Source organism: Zingiber officinale, chromosome 2B, assembly GCF_018446385.1.
Source record: "Zingiber officinale cultivar Zhangliang chromosome 2B, Zo_v1.1, whole genome shotgun sequence".
Taxonomy (NCBI): domain Eukaryota; kingdom Viridiplantae; phylum Streptophyta; class Magnoliopsida; order Zingiberales; family Zingiberaceae; genus Zingiber; species Zingiber officinale.
Window position 1 is genome coordinate 13,416,543 of NC_055989.1, and position 12,866 is coordinate 13,429,408.

General features: G+C 42.2%; 1 non-coding gene across 1 annotated transcript; it reads right to left on the reverse strand.

Moving 5' to 3' along the window:
- Positions 1-9,663: 9,663 nt before the first annotated feature.
- LOC122049902 lies at positions 9,664-9,771 on the reverse strand. The gene has a single exon (XR_006131149.1). It is a non-coding gene; the product is annotated as a small nucleolar RNA R71 (small nucleolar RNA).
- Positions 9,772-12,866: the final 3,095 nt, after the last annotated feature.

Below are 12,866 nucleotides of genomic sequence, written 5' to 3' on the forward strand. Positions count from 1 at the left end.
ATCATACTTGCATCGTATGCATGTTTTAGTGAGGTAGATGGTTTCTTACTAAGCTTTTTAGCTTACAGATACTATTTTCCTTATACTGCAGATATAGGTAAAAGGAAAATGGACTAGCAGTGGAGGCTGGAGGTCAATGCAGATCAAGATGTGTGTGGAAGGAACTGGAATAAAGATCCTAGGGATCTAGTTTTATTTTATTATGCATTAGAACGTGTTCAATATGCATTAGTACTTATAGCAAGCATCATCTTATGTTTCTGTTAGTTAGCGAGAGAACAGTTTAAAAACCTTGTTAGTTTTGGTTTCCATATGTTTACATGCCATGAATTAGTATTCTATGCTTTAATCATGTTTAGTATGTTAGCCATTACCTAGCAGAATGTTTCTCTTAGCTTTTATAGTGTTGTGTAATGACTTTGGCATGCATCAGTGCTGATATCAGGGGCCTGATACGAAATTAGAAACCCCTGATCGGTCAGCAGACCGATCAGGGAGTCTCTGATCGGACGGTAGACCAATCAAGGACCTGATTTCTGCGAACAGAAGCTTTCTGTTCGTTCCCTGATCGATCCGTGGATCGATCAGGAGTTGGGTCGCGAAAAAAAAATGGCTCACTGATCGGTCAGCAGACCGATCAGTAAGCCACTGATCGGTCTCATTGACCGATCAGGGACCAGCTGGATCGGTCGGCAGACCGATCCAGCAGCGTACAGTATTGCAGTGTAGTTTATGGATCGGTCGGTTGAACGATCCGAAGTTTATTTTCAGTTGTGAACACCTCCCCCTAACATGTGTACAACTCCTAGGTACACCCAGAACACTAAGTTACACTTTACAGCATTTAGTTCAGTAAAATTTTAAATTAGCTAGTTTTCATTCCGCATTAATAGTCCAGGACAGCATAACTGTAGCGTCCGGCCTCGCAGCCTAGCTAGTAGGAGGCGGGTCGTTACAGAGTGGTATCAGAGCAGTGTTCCATACTTTCTACACACACATCAGCATTGAACCTACAGCTTCCAAGTAAGAATACCTCTACTTTATTTATGCTTTCTGTTTCCCTGTTATAGATCATGTTTATAGATAAACTGCTGCATGATAGTATGTGATAGTATATAACATGATAACGATAGTTATACAATTATGATTGTAATAGTTATTTAATGTTCTGTCCTCTATGTCTTTAGCAATGGCACGAGGACGCCCAGCTAGAAGGGCACTAGCTACTGAGCCCCAGCAAGAGGCAGGCAGTTCAGTGCCTCCCCCAGACCTTACAGCATTAGTGGCTCAGTTACAGCAGCAGCTAGCTGAACAGCGACAGGAAATAGCCACCCGGAACCGAACCTGACGACTCCAGAAGTCTTAGAGGTTCCACCAGCCCAGCCTACAGCGCCAGCGCCAGCACCAGTACCAGCACCAGCAGTCCCAGCAGCTGAGCCAAGAAAGGAAGCCTATCTGATCCAGTGGCAGCGAGTCAAGCCAGAGAACTTCTCAGGCACTAGTGAACCATGGGATGCACAAGCCTGGTTCAAAACACTGGAGAGCACGATGGAGCTTCTGGACTGGCCAGAACACGAGAAGGTGAAGTGTGCCTCCTTCTGCCTGACAGGAGACGCACGCATGTGGTGGGAAAGAATCAGAACGAAGCACCCAGTGAACCAGATGTCATGGGCTGACTTCGAGAAAGAATTCTTCGAGGAGTTCTTTCACATACGGGTTACAAACCGCCACTACGACGAGTTCACCGAGTTTCGTCAGGGCAACCTTTCAGTTGAGGAAGCCGTGAAGAAATTCAACAGGTTGGCTCGTCTATGCCCAGAGCTAGTCAGCACAGAGAAGGAACGAATCCGGTTGATGCTCAAGATGCTGAGGCCAGAGATAGCAGTGAACGTGGCTGGTGGCATACATAGGCCACAAACCACGGAGGAGTTAGTGAGCGGTGCCTTGACACTACCAGAACAGCATAAAGCAGAAGCAAGTCTCCTCGAGTCCAAGGGCCAAGGAAACTCTCACACTCAAAAGCAACAAGGCCACAGCTAAAGGGAACTCCAACGCAAGCGCAAATCGGGAGTGACCCCAAAGGAGGACCATCTAGCAAGCGACCCAGTTATCCAAAGTGTGCTACTTGTGGGAAATTCCACCGGGGTTTGTCGCGAGGGCACACGAGGATGCTGAATGTGGACAAGAAGGGCACATGGCCAAGCGGTGCCGAACAAGACCGGTCTTCCTCGGCCACAGCAGATTCAGTATGCAGGGCCAGCTCAGTTATATCGATGCGGGCCGCTCTAGAAGGTCCACTTATCAGCCAGGCAGATTAGAAGCCCCTCCGGCGATGGCGAATGCGAGGATCTACTCACTCACGAGAGGACGTGGCCAATGCCTCGGCGGTTGTCCAGTCGATTAGCATTTCTGATATAGTGCTCTTTCTATTTGATCTTGGGGCAACCCATTCATATATAGCCAAGATGTTCTCCGAAAAATTAGAAATACCCTTAGAGGTACTCGTGGTCAGTTTTTGACACTACCTTCAGGAGAGATCATGGCATCCACGCGCTGGCCAGTGCCGGTCATTATAGCAGACAGAGAGCTCTTTTGTGATCTGATAGTGCTAGAGATGACCGACTATGACGTTATCTTTGGAATGGACTTTCTGATAAGATACGGTGCTACCATAGAGTGCCGTAAACAGAAAGTCATCTTCCAACCTAAAGCGGCAGTGCAATTTGAATACAGCGGGGAACCAAAGAGAAAGGCCAAGAAGTTTCTCTCAGCTATGAAAGCACAGAAGCTACTGGATTCAGGATGTACAGGATTGCTAGCACACGTAGTCAACGCCAGCCAGGACAAGAACCAACAGCTAGCAGAGGTTCGAGTCGTATGTGACTACCCAGCAGTCTTCCCTGAAGAGTTATCAGGCTTAGCACCAGACAGGGAGATTAACTTTGAGATAGAGCTCATTCCCGGTACAAATCCTATCTCCAAAGCGCCTTATCGCATGACTCCAGTAGAACTGAAGGAACTTCAGGAGCAACTACAGGAGCTGCTTGACAAGGGTTTTATACGCCCGAGTCACTCACCATGGGGAGCGCCTGTATTGTTCGTGAAGAAGAAGGATGGAAGCATGCGACTGTGCATAGACTACAGATCACTGAACCAAGTCACGATCAAGAACAGGTATCCCCTTCCCAGAATCGATGACCTGTTCGACCAGCTGAAGGGAGCAGTAGTGTTCTCTAAGATAGATCTCAGATCAGGTTATCATCAGGTAAAGGTTAAAGAAGGGGATATACCCAAGACAGCATTCAGAACCAGATACGGACACTACGAGTTCGTAGTCATGCCCTTTGGCGTGACCAATGCTCTGGCTACATTTATGGATCTCATGAACAGAGTATTCAGGGAGTATTTAGATAAGTTTGTTATTGTGTTTATCGATGACATTCTTATCTACTCAGGAACTCAGGAAGAACACTCAGAGCACCTGAAACTAGTATTGCAGACCCTTCAGCAGAACCAGCTATACGCCAAGTTCACGAAATGTGAATTTTGGCTAGATCAGGTGTCCTTCTGGGTCACATCATCTCAAAGGATGGTATTATGGTAGATCCCAAGAAGAAGTAAGTAAATGGAAGAGACCTAAGAACGCCAAATCAGGAGCTTTCGGGATTAGCAGGATATTATAGAAAGTTTATAGAGGACTTCTCGGGATAGCCTCCCCAGCGGCTCTTACCGAAAGAGCAGAAATTTCGGTGGACGGAGGTGTGAGAATGAGCTAAAAAGGAGATTGACCAGTGCTCCCATTTTGGCTCTACCAGACAACACCAGCAGCTTTGACATCTATAGTGATGCCTCTAAGTTGGGACTAGGAGCAGTACTGATGTAAAACGGCAAGGTGATCGTCTATGCCTCCAGACAACTCAAGGATTATGAGAAGAATTACCCTACTCATGACCTTGAGCTGGCAGCAGTAGTGTTCGCTCTCAAAATTTGGAGACATTACTTATATGGAGCTCAGTGCAGAGTGTATACAGATCATCAGAGTCTGAAGTACTTCTTCACTCAGAAGGATCTGAACATACGACATCGCAGATGGCTTGAGCTAGTCAAAGACTATGATATACACATCCTCTACCATCCAGGGAAAGCCAATAAGGTAGCCGATGCACTTAGCAGAAAATCTAGTGCTACCTTATTATCTCTTACAGCCATGTCACCGCGCCTACAGAAGGAGATCGTAGATTTCGGTCTCGAACTCATCGTTGGACAGCTCTCTACTATGACCTTAGAGTCTACTTTGCTTGGTGATATTCAGTCAGCTCAGGAGCAGGACCCTGAAATTCAGAAAATCAAGCAAGGGCTAGCAGAATCAGAAAGTAGAGAATTCAGAGTGTCCGATAGCGGGGTGTTGTATTTTGGTGACAGACTCTGTGTTCCAGATCAGGAGGAGCTATGGAGACAGATTTTAGATGAGGCTCACAAGACTCCCTATGTGATGCATCCAGGTTCCACCAAAATGTATCAAGACCTGAAGAACCAGTTTTGGTGGCCCGGGATGAAGCGAGACATCGCCAGATATGTTAGCATCTGCCTCACCTGTCAGAGGGTCAAGGCAGAACATCAGCGACCAGGAGGAGTTCTGCAGCCTATACAGATTCCAGAATGGAAGTGGGAGGATATCTCTATGGATTTCATAGTGGGACTGCCCAGAACCACGAATGACTTTGATGCCATCTGGGTAATAGTCGACAGGTTGACTAAATCAGCCTACTTTTTAGCTATCAAGATATCCTACTCCATGGAGAAGCTAGCTCAGTTGTATCTCCAGGAGATCGTCAGACTACATGGAGTCCCACGAACCATCATTTCAGACGGAGACATGGAGTCCCAAGTCTTTCATAGCAAAATGACGAGCCAACTCAGACTTCATGGAATCAATTCCATCAGAATCATCACCAGTAATAATCATGTCATCAACATATAGTGATAATAAAATATGACCTGTACTCCTACATCTAACAAATAATGTCGAATCATAATTACTAGGATGAAAACTAAGTGAAGTAATCACTGTAGAGAACTTCTCAAACTATGCATGAGGTGCTTGTTTGAGACCATAAAGAGCTTTACGAAGCCTGCAAACTTCACTAGGTTAGTATAAAATACCAGGAGAGGTGTCATATAAGCTATCTTGATACAGCAGACCCTTAGAGTTTTCGATTGGGGATATAGTGTTCCTCGAGTAGCTCCCATGAAGGGAGTGATGCGTTTTGGGAAGAAGGGCAAACTTAGTCCCGGATATGTGGGACCATATCTTATCGGCAGAAGAGTGGGCAAGGTAGCATATGAGCTAGAGCTACCCCAGAAATGTCACTGTCCACAACGCATAAGTTCATGTTTAGATGGAATAGGAAACCAATTGCAGCATCAGCAGAAACTAAACAGAAATCAAAATAGAATTTACTCTTCGGGAATTGCATACACCACTGAGAAGAGGTTGCTAGAATCCTGCCTTCAGAAGCCGTCCATGGAAGTCCACAGTAGCATCAACTTGGATTTCTTGATGAGTTTTGTGGGATTAAATGTAACGCCCGAAAATTCTCAAAACTATTTTAGGAATATTCTATGATTTTTCTGGAATTATTAGATATTTTTCCGAAATTTTTCGAGTAGCGGAAGTAGCAAAAATTATTAGAAAAGTAAAATGGCTTAAGCGGGAATCGAACCCGGGACCTCTCGGGTCCGCTAAACCTTTAGTTAGCCTTAGTAACCGGTGAACCCAGCAGGGCCGTGCTGAAAGGAAAGGGAATCAATTATATTCATAATTGGTTTGGCCGAATTAATTACTTAGTATAAATAGGAAATTTAAGTTGGGGTTTGGTTTATTTTTAATTTGGTTCGGCAACCTCTTCCCCTCCAAACCCTCACGCCGAACACCTCTCCCTCTCCTCCCTCTCTCGGCGGCAACCACAAGGAGAACTAGGGTTCCATCCCTAGGGTCCCAAGGTCACTTTCCGGCGACGATTTCAGCACAAGGACGTTCCCCTCCGCGAGTAGAGCACATGGACGCGAGTGAATCGTCGAGAAGTCGTCTCCACCGGAATTTCTAGCGATTAGATTTGTAAGAAATCTAGCACACAAGGTAAGAAACCCCTCACCTGCAGTATAAGTAGTTCCGTTTGGTTTTATACGCACTAGTTTAACTATATGCAGTTTTTATTGACGCATAGGGTGAATTTGACCCTCCTCGCAGATTTAGGGATTTAGTGAGTACTTCTAGATGAGCCGGACACGTATTCCCTCTTTAGTGGGGGTTCCTAGACGTTGTCGGGTGCCTAGAAGTGGTCTCCCTAATAGAGGAGAGAGTTGGGGCACACTAGGTGTTCGATAAAATAGCTAGTTAAGTTAAAATGCAAAGTAGGCATTTTAATAGCTCAGTTAAATGCATTAGAAGCATTTAAATCAGTAAATCAGTTTATTTTAGCTTATATGGGACCACGGTCCAATGGGTAGGCTCCCACAGTCGCCTCTAGGTTCAGGCAACCTATCTCTAGGTTCAGATAACCTAGAAACAGCAAGTTAAAACAGTTAGCTATATTCAGTATTTTATTTTCAGTGGCACTGTACTGGATCAGATATCCATTGGGTTGGACTCCCACAGTCGTCCCTAGTTTAGATAACCTAGTTAACCCTACTAAAATTTGGGACTTGCAAACCCGGGTCTAGTTAGGGATGCGTGCACAGCAAGTACAGTTGCCGGGCCTAAACAGCATGATTATGTACTTTCACTTATTATGAATTAGTTTTCAAAGCTCAAATCAGTTATGTTAGTTGAGTTGGAATTCAGTATCAGTTTAGCTACAGTTTAGCTTATTATATGTTTAGTTCAGTTATCTTTATTGATTCATATGTTTAGTTGTCATGCCATGATTGTATGCTTATATGTCATGCCATGTTTAGTTTATTCAGTATACTTAGCATATCCTTTCAAACAGTATGATTTAAAATCATACTTGCATCGTATGCATGTTTTAGTGAGGTAGATGGTTTCTTATTAAGATTTTTAGCTTACAGATACTATTTTCCTTATACTGTAGATACAGGTAAAAGGAAAATGGACTAGCAGTGGAGGCTAGAGGTCAATGCAGATCAAGATGTGTGTGGAAGGAACTGGAATAAAGATCTTAGGGATCTAGTTTTATTTTATTATGCATTAGAACGTGTTCAGTATGCATTAGTACTTATAGAAAGCATCATCTTATGTTTCTGTTAGTTAGCGAGAGAACAGTTTAAAAACCTTGTTAGTTTTGGTTTCCATATGTTTACATGCCATGAATTAGTATTCTATGCTTTAATCATGTTTAGTATGTTAGCCATTACCTAGTAGAATGTTCCTCTTAGCTTTTATAGTGTTGTGTAATGACTTTGGCACGCATCAGTGCTGATATCAGGGGTCTGATACGAAATCAGAAACCCCTGATCGGTCGGCAGACTGATTAGGGAGTCTCTGATCGGTCGGTAGACTGATCAGGGACCTGGTTCTGCGAACAGAAGCTTTCTGTTCGTTCCCTGATCGATCCATGGATCGATCAGGAGCTGGGTCGCGAAAAATGGTTCACTGATCGGTCAGCAGACCGATCAGTAGGCCACTGATCGGTCTTATTGACCGATCAGGGACCAGCTGGATCGGTCGGCAGATCGATCCAGCAGCGTACAGTATTGTAGTGTAGTTTATGGATCGGTCGGTTGAACGATCCGAAGTTTATTTTCAGTTGTGAACACCTCCCCTAACATGTGTACAACTCCTAGGTACACCCAGAACACTAAGTTACACTTTACAGCATTTAGTTCAGTAAAATTTTAAATTAGCCAGTTTTCATTCCGCATTAATAGTCCAGCACAGCATAACTGTAGCGTCCGGCCTCGCAGCCTAGCTAGTAGGAGGCGGGTCGTTACATCTGGGGGTTTGGGACTTCGTCCCTCTCCTTAGAGAAGATTTTCCCCTTTAAGGGAAACCCTAGAGGCTTCATTTTTGCTGATCCACCAGATCCATCCTCCTCTGGAGTAAGGAAACACCCCGAAGACACCGACAATCTTCTCAATAAACATCTCTTCTTCTCTATCTCATGTTTGTATTATAAGAATGTTTTATATTGTGTCTTTGGTTTGTAAATCCTTCACAATGGAGTAGACCTCATAGATCTAGGAGTAAGGAGTAGTTATGATGTGATGATGTATGAACTATGTTCATTGACATGTTCTATATGTGTTGTGTCTTATATGTGTTTAACACAATATGTGTGAGGTCAACTCATGTAGATGTCAAATTTTATTCACTTTGTAGAGGAGGTTCTTTGGATTGTATGACTAGGGAACCTTGTAACAAAGGGTATCCATACTTTCTATGATATTCCCTTGAAATAGAGAGCAATTCCCTACAAGGGAAGCTATTTAGAGTTTGTGAGTTTTCTCCATATTAATGTTAGGAAGTGATTTGAGTAATCTAGTGATTGCATGACCGAGAGGCCCTTAGCGACAAAGGGTATCATCCCTTTAATCGGACTTTTTAGATTATCTCTTCTACTTAATACCATTAATCTACTATTAGGAAGTAATTTGGATAACTCTAATAATTGTATGATAGGGGCGCCCTAGGGTATCCCTTTAACCGTACTTTTTAGAGTTACTTCTTTACTTAATGGCTTTAGAATTTGGGTAAACTCTCGTATGCGATCTTTGCGGGATTGTGCTGGACTTTAGTTAGAAACCTTACAAGAATGTAAACATAGAGTTAGATAGATGAATAATACATAGGGACATTAACTAGCATCATAGTAAAATCGAAATCCTAGAATCTCTCACCCCCAAACTCAACTTCACATTTGCTCACTTACGCTCACTCTCTCTACTTTCTCTTTCCTCCTCTCTTTCTCTTCTCTCAACAACTCTCTCTCTTTCTCAAGCGCTTGTGAACCAACTTTCGATTATCTAGATAACTCACCATGTGAAGTCAACTAGTGTTTAATCAACAATCCCTATGAGATCGATATTTTTATTACTTAATGACCATTGTACACTTGTAGTATGATATCAAATTTTTGGTGTCGTTGTAGGGGACTATTTTCAATTAACATTAGTTGATTAGCATATGAGTTACTTTAGACTTGTTAATAGATTTTTTTATTTTTTTATTTATTTTTTATTTTTGTTTCTTTTTTTTTCTTACAATTTAATTTCTGTATTTTCTTTCTTATTGTTTCTAATAATTTTGCTATAAGATACAATGAGCACTAATATGTTAAGCATACCTTTAAGAGATTTTTTCACACCCTTTTTTGCAAGATTCATGTCTCTCATTATGCAACCTCACATCGAAGAAGTAAATTTTCAAATAGAACCATAATTAATTACCATGATACAAGGTCACAAATTTAGAGGAGAAGTTTTAGAAAACTCGTACTTGCACCTTGAAACAATTCTTGAATATTACAACATGGCATAGTGTGAGGGAGTCTCTACTGATATTATTCAGTTGATTACATATCCTTTCAGCATCACAAATAGAGTAAAGACTTTATTTTATTCTCTCCGTCCTCAAAGCATTACAAGTTGGGAATAATTGGAGCAACAATTTCTAAATCATTTTTTTCCTCCCAAAAGAACGTTGTACATGAGGAATTGTATTACAAATTTTACTCAGATAGATGGAGAATTACTATTTGAAACATGAGACAGATTCTAGAGTTTGCTAAGACAGTTCCCCCACCATGGTTTAGAAAGATGGCTGACAGTGCACATATTCTATAAGGATTTTCTTCTCTGATAAGTCACTATTAGATTCATCTGTTGGAGGTTCTTTGATGAATAAGAGTTTGGATGAAGCATGCACCTTAATAGATCAAGTGATACTGAACCTCTAAGAGTGGTCAAATGAAAATTTGAAAGCATCCTCACTAAGAATCCAAGAAGTGTGAGCCATAAAAACAAATGAAAATGTCAAAAGTGAACAATAAATTCTCATCCCACCCACCACTCCATCTAGGGTTTATAAGCCACCAGCATTGTTTCCTCAACAATTGGTTTGTGTATCTCAAGCTAATTATGATGATGATCTTAGCCCAATGCATCCACCGAGAACATATGTACCACCAATCCCTTTTTCACAAAGGTTAGTAAAAGACAAGAAATATGAAGAATTTAGCAAATTCTGTAATAATGATATGGTGACATGCAATTTTCTGAATGTAGCTACTAAGGTTACATATGGTTATAATGTTCTAGAATTTTTCGATGATGATTATGATGATGGTGTTAAATTAGTATCATAGTGACTATAGGTGATCCTTTCCCAATATTTTAGTTGTTAGATCATGCTCAGGAAAAATCAAAATCTCAAGTGAGAGGAAAAGAAAAGAAAAAAATTTTGAGTGAAAAAAATGAATGAAAAAAATGGTAATAATGAGATAAAAAATAGTTATCATAGGTGGAAAGAATGATATATCCATTTGAGACCGAGTAAGGTTACTAGTGAAATATTTATCCATTTATCTTAATACCAAGCATACTTTTGAGACTTTGTGTTGAGAAAGGGGGCGAGCCTCGTGTATGACAGGTAAGTGTCTAACACTGGAAATTTTGAGAACACAATGGAATGACAACTTGACTTAGGGAGAAACTTGAAACCTTAGGAGGAAACTGTTGGTGCAATCGACCCAAGTTTGATCGGTACGATCATGGTTTTGATGTGTGTGTCAAAGAGTTTAAGTTAGTTTTCATATGTGTTTGATATGTGTGTTTGAGTCTTGCAGGACTTGGTGAAACACACATGAGAAGCTTGGTGCAACTAAGCTTGGGAAGCTCATCCTAGGGCTCGGATCCTTGAGTCGGTGAAGGATGGTGTGGAAGGCATCCGAGGGACCGCCGGACGAGGAGCAACGGAGTGGAGCCGAGGGAAGTAGACTTCAAGGCAACGTGAAGGATGGCATGGAGAGGAGCCGCGGGCTTGGGTGCATCTGAGAGACGAAGGCCGAGGAAGAGGACTTCAAGGGTGACTCCGGAGAGGATGAGTGTGAGTGTGTAACAAGGTGCAGTCCAGTCGGTTGCAACTTCTAACAGTCGACTGCACCAGTCGACTACGCAGTCGACTGACAGCGAACAGTCGACTGATAAAACATGAAGTCGACTAGTAAATGACCGTTGGTGCTGCAAAGTAGCCGTTGGCTACCTCCAACGCTAGCACCAGTCGATTGATGGTTTTACCAGTCGACTGGTACTGAGATGAGTTGATATGATGATCAACTCTCTCCTCTTATTTAAGGGAAGCTTTGGGGCTTGAAGGAGGTTACTCATGCTTGTTGAATAACTCCTTGTCATTGCCCAAAGCTTCCAAGTCTACTCTCTTCCTCCTAAACCTAAGTTCATCATTGTAAAGAGGAAGAGATCCTTTGTGAGAGGTTTGCTCCACCGAGAAGGAGAAAGCTCTAGTCAGAGATTGTCGGGGATTGATCCACCGAAGGATCAAGGGCTCGTCCACCTCAAGGACACGCCGTGGAGTAGGAGAAAGCAATCTCCGAACCACGTTATATCGAGCTTGTTAGCGATTTGGTATTCTTTCTTTATTGTTTTCATTAGTTAGTTGTATTTCCGCGTGTGCACTAATCTTTTGTAGAGAAGAAAAGAAGTTAGGGGTGACCTAGCTATCCAACCCCCCTTCTAGTCGGCCACCGATCCCTCACAAGTGGTATCAGAGCGAGGACACCCTTCAACGAACTAATCGCCAAGAAGAGCACTTCATCAAAATGGCCGGCTCAAACATTCATCCACCGAAATTTGAAGGGGACTTCTCATGGTGGAAGAAGAAAATGGAGGTATTTTTCAATACCGATTTTGACATTATGCTAATCATGAGAAGTGGTTTTGAATAACCCAAGGATGAACGCAATGAGACAATCGACATAACAAGATGGACCAAAAGGCAAAAAGAAGAGCATCTAGCAAATTCCAAGACAATGCATCACCTACTACATGTTCTTCCACAACAAGAAGTAACAAGAATTGGAAACTATACAAGTGCCAAAGACTTGTGGGAAAAGCTAGTGGAGCTTCATGAAGGGGCATCGGAAGCAAAATTGGCAAAAAGACACCTCCTTCGAACTCAACTCAACAATATTAAGCTTAAGAAAGGAGAAAAGGTATCAATTTTACATTCTAGAATTAAGAAAATTATTAATGGACTAACAAGTGTAGGTGAGACACTTTCAAATCGAGACATGATGATGAAAGCCCTAAATGCTTTCCCAAGAACCACAACTTAGAGCTCCATTGTAGATTCATACTACATATCAAAGGACCTAGAGAAATCCTCTTTTGATGAACTCTTCTCAACAATGAAGCTTCACGAAACAAGAGTTGAAGTATTAGATGGAGAAGCTCATAGATCAAGAGGAGTAGCCCTTGTGGCAAACAGGGGAAAAGGAAAGAAGAAGAAATCTTCATCACCACCATCTTCCGACTCCAAAGAATCAAGTGCCTCAATGGATAGCGATCAAGAGGCATATATGGTAACGAAGATGAGAAAGGCATTTAAATCTTTTTCTTCTAACAAATCTCGTGCTAGGAAAAGTTCTAGAAGCAAAAATAGGACAAGGAAGATCATTTGCTATAATTGTCAAGGAGAAGGACACATAAGAGATGATTGTCCTCTCTTGAAGAAGAAGGAAGGGAAGAAAAAGGAGGAGGAGAAGACAAAAGAAAAAGGGAAAAAGGCTCAAAACCTAAAAGCAACATGGGATGATCCATCATCATCATCGGAGGAAGAAGAGCATCATGTAGTCAATTTTGCTCTAATGGGAATTGATGATGTAGCCTCC